Below are 4649 nucleotides of genomic sequence, written 5' to 3'. Positions count from 1 at the left end.
GGGATCCACCATCCTGCCACCCTGCAGGGCCAGGAGAGCTTCCTGGGGCAGCTGGACAGGGGCAGCCCTGCCCCACACCACTGACCAGCAGGGGAACGGCATTGGGATTGGGATTGGGATATGGGATCTGCCATTCTGCCACCCTGCAGGGCCAGGAGAGCTCCCTGGGGCAGCTGGACAGGGGCAGCCCTGCCCCACACCACTGACCAGCAGGGCAATGGGATTGGGATATGGGATATGGGATCCACCATCCTGCCATATCCTGGATATGGGATCTGCCAGCTCTAAACCACTGTGGGCATGGGCATGGTGAGGAGAGCTCCCTGCAGCAGCTGGACAGGGCAGCTCTCCTGCCCTGTCCACACCACTGACCAGCAGGGGAAAGGGATTGGGATTGGGATTGGGATTGGGATTGGGATATAGGATCTGCCATTCTGTCACCCTGCAGGGCCAGGAGAGCTCCCTGGGGCAGCTGGACAGGGGCAGCCCTGCCCCACACCACTGACCACCTTGGGATTGGGATCCACCATCCTGCCACCCTGCAGGGCCAGGAGAGCTTCCTATGGCAGCTGGGAATGGGATTGAGATACAGATATGGGATTGGGATTGGGATATGGGATTGGGATATGGATATGGGATATGGATATGGGATCAGCCATCCTGCCATCCCTGAACCACTGACCCAGATGGGATCCGGATATGGGGTTGGGATCTGGGATCTGCCCTCCTTCCACCCCCCAGCTCTCCTGCAGGGAGTTCTGCCCCAAATCCCTGGAATCCTTCCCGAGGAATCCCCCAGGCCAGCCCAGCCCCACACCACTGACCAGGAATGGGATCTGGGATCCTCTGGGATCATCTGGGATCCCAGATCTGCCCTCCTGCCACCCCACAGCGCTCCTGGGCAGGGATCTCACCCCAAACCCCAAAATCCTTCCCAAGGAACAGCCTTTGGCATCCAGGATCCACCCCGGGCGAGGATTTCACCCCAAATCCCAAAACCCCAAGGACCCCAAACCCCCAGGACTGAGACCCCAAACCCCAAACTCCGTGTTTTCCCGGTGACTTTTCTACAGCCCAGCGCCGCAGCCTGGTGGAATTTTCTAATTTCGTATTCGCTGATGAGGTTTTTGCTTGGCTTTTATATCCCGACCTCCTCCTCAAAGAGGAGGCAGGCCTGGGGCTCTTTGTACTAATGGGAGAGGCTGGGAGATAATTAATTAATGAATTAATTAATACAGAGCATTAATGAGCACTGTGTACGGAATGATTCCTTTCAGCAGCCCCGAGTTGGTTTTTTTTTTTTTTTTTTTCCAAGCGGAAAAAAAGGATTTTAAAAAAAAGGATTAAAAAAAAAAAGAAAAAAAAAAAGGAAAAAAAGCAAGGAAAAATCCCCTCCCGTTGTTTCTGTGTAGCTCTCCTAACACAACTCTTTTATTTTACTACAGAAATTATTTTAGAGGTTTTTTTTTTTTTTGTATAGAACCTATTTAGTAGTTCTGTTTCTAAGGCAAGAAATGAGAATAAGAATTGTATTTCCATAAAGATTTCCATCCACAGTGTCATTTTTCCACTGTAGCTGCACCTCTGCTGTACAATAGAGAATTTTTTTTTATAAATCAGCCCCGAATTCCCATGGATTTCTTCAAATCCCCACGGATTCCTGATGGATTCCTTCAAAGCTGCTTCCGAACTTCCAGGATTTCTCCAACAACTCCAAGGTGCTGCAGGGAAGAGAGGAAAAAAAAAACCAAACCCAGAGAGGTTTCTGGAAAAATTGCCTCCAGAACGGCGTCGATTTCTGGATTTTAATTTATTTTTTAGGGCTTTTTTTGGGGTGTTTTTTGGTGGTTTTGTGGATTTTTTAACTCGATTTCCCCTTTCTGGATGGAATATTCCTGATGGATGTGGATGGGAATGGAGGGATGTTGGTTTTGGGGAGGTTTGAGCCAAATTTGGGACATTTGGGAATGGGAAAATCCCAAAAAAAGAGAGAGGGATCTGCCAGCAGGAATTTCCTTGGGATGGAATTCAGGGATGAATCCAAAGCTGCTCTTTGATTTAGGGAATTCCTGTAATTCCTGATTTTTGGGAGAGGGAGGAATTTGGGACGAAGCTTTTCCATTCCCTGGATGTTCCATCCTGGAAAACCAGGAGGGAATTTTGGGATCAGAGTTGGGGATTTTGGGCAAAATCCCCTCCAGGATGGGAATTTCCCCATTCCCGTGGGAATTGCCTAATTCCAGGGATTTCCAGGTTCATTTTCTGCCCCAAATCCTGAGATTTGCTCCATCCTGAGCAATAAAAATCCTGCAAAATCCTCTTTTCCCGGAATTCCTCCTCCCTGACCCCAAACCCAAGGATCCCCGGAATTCTGGAATTCATGGGATTTGGTTTTATCCAGAAAAACTGGAATTCCCCAGGATGGGAAAAACTCTGGAATTTGCTCCTCTCTGGAGGTTTTCCCAGAATTTTCCTCATCCTGGAGTTTGGGTTTTTCACAGCATAGGAAAATCCTCATTTTTGGCAGAGCTGGAAATCCCTCCTGGAATTCCTGACAAAATCCATGACGTTTTTAACCCTTTTTTACCCTTTTAAAACCCATTTTTTAACCCATTTTTACCCATTTTCTCCACGATTTTTCCCTCCCCTCCCAGCAGGAAAAAACCAATTTGGAATTCCCTGGAATTCTCTACATTCCACACCCGGAATTTTGCATTTCTCTGGTGCTGCAATTCCCTGCTCAGGCCTGGGATAAACTGATTTTTAAACCCTAAAAAAAAAGAGGAAAAAAACACCAAAAAAAGTCCACGAGAAATCATTTGTATTCCGGTTTTGCAAAGTGATTTTTAATTCCCAATAAATTTTCCGGAACAAAGCTGCTCTTCCAAGAATTCCAACATTCAGGATGGTTTTTATTTTGGTTTTTTTTTTTTTTCCCTGTTTTTCAGTTCCTCGAGGCCTCTTTGTATGTAAGAATTTGGAGAATTCTGAGCTTCCTTTCTGTGGAAGAAAATTAAAAATTCCAATTCCTCTTCCCGGTCTGGTGCTGCTGAATCCACGGAAAATCCTGGGATGGATGGGCTGGGATTTTCCCAGGGAGTTATTTATTCCTGGGAAAAAAAAAACCTAAAAAAAGGGAAATTTGGGGTTAAAAAAAATTGATTTTTAACTGTTAATTTTTCACTGCTGCACCCCCAGAATTCCACAGGGATGGAGAACTCCAGGGGGATTTTCCAGGTGTTCTTCCCACGAAATAAATGGGAAAATTACCTCCTTTTGACGGAATCTGTGAAATCCCAAGTGCTTTGGGTCCTTCGAGGAGGAAAAAAAGGGAATTTCCCCCAGGTTGGGGTCGAGGTTGGAAGTTTTGGGAACTGGATTTGGGAATTTGGGTTTGGGAATTTGGGTTCTCCTGGGGTTTCCCTCCCTGACAATCTACTGAGCCCGAAGGTAATTTAGGGAGTTTGGGAATTGAATTTTTTAAGTTTTATTTCTGAAATTGTGGTTTTTCATTCCAGGATCATTCCAGTTCCATTCCAAACCATTCCAGGGCTATTCCAGGTCATTCCAGGACATTCCTGATCCATTCCAAACCCATTCCAGACTCATTCCAAACCCATTCCAGACTCGTTCCAAACCCATTCCAGACCCAATCCACACCCATTCCAGACCAGTTCCAGGTCTGCCAGCCCCAGGCTGTCCTCGTTTGCTCCCGGAGCTCTCCGCAGTGGAAAATCCCCGGGATTGGGATTGGGATCGGGATTGGGATCAGGATTGGGATCGGGATTGGGATCGGGATTGGGATCAGGATTGGGATCAGGATCAGGATCGTCCCTGCCGAGCTCCCCGGGATAAGGTTGGGATGATTCCCGGTGGGAATTCACCCTTTGGAGTCCCGGTGGGTCCAGAGGGGGAAAAGGGAACAGCTCGGGCTGAGAGGGGATAAAACCATTCCCTAAAAGCATTCCCAAAAGTCATTCCCTAAAAGAATTCCCTAAAACCATTCCCTAAAAGAATTCCCTAAAACCATTCCCTAAAACCATTCCCTAAATTCATTCCCTAAAATCATTCCCTAAAACTATTCCCTAAAACCATTCCCTAAAACCATTCCCTAAAATCATTCCCTAAATTCATTCCCTAAAACCATTCCCTAAAATAATTCCCTAAAAGCATTCCCTAGACTAATTCCCTGCTATTTCCCGGGACAGCCAGCTCAAGCTCTCCCGCCGCCGCTCCGGGACATTTTTTCCCCAAAACGCGGCAAATCCCGAGCTCTGGGGACTGTCACTGCCGCGGGGACAACGTGGCACTGCCGGGTGGCTCCAGCCTGGCACGGAGCGATCCCTGCGGCTTTCCATCCCCTGGAATCTCCGTGCCTTTCCATTCCGGGACACTTTAATTACAAACCTCACAAAACCCCAACCCGCCGCTCCCCCCGCCGTGTCCCCAAGGCCACCCGCTGTCCCCCGCCCTGCCGGCGCCGCTTTTATCTGCGGCTCTCAGCAGCCCCGAGAGCTGCTCCACCCTGCGGTTCCCCAAATTAGCGCGGGCTGCGGCTGGGCACGGCTCGGCACGGCTGGGCAGGGCTGGGCTGGGCTGATTTTGGGGACAATTCGGGCGTTTTTCTCGCTCGGAGCCTCAGCGCCGCC

Source organism: Lichenostomus cassidix, chromosome 27, assembly GCF_008360975.1.
Source record: "Lichenostomus cassidix isolate B80296 chromosome 27, HeHo_3.0, whole genome shotgun sequence".
Lineage (NCBI taxonomy): Eukaryota > Metazoa > Chordata > Aves > Passeriformes > Meliphagidae > Lichenostomus > Lichenostomus cassidix.
The sequence above is the reverse complement of the archived record's forward strand: the minus strand, read 5'-3'. Positions refer to the sequence as shown.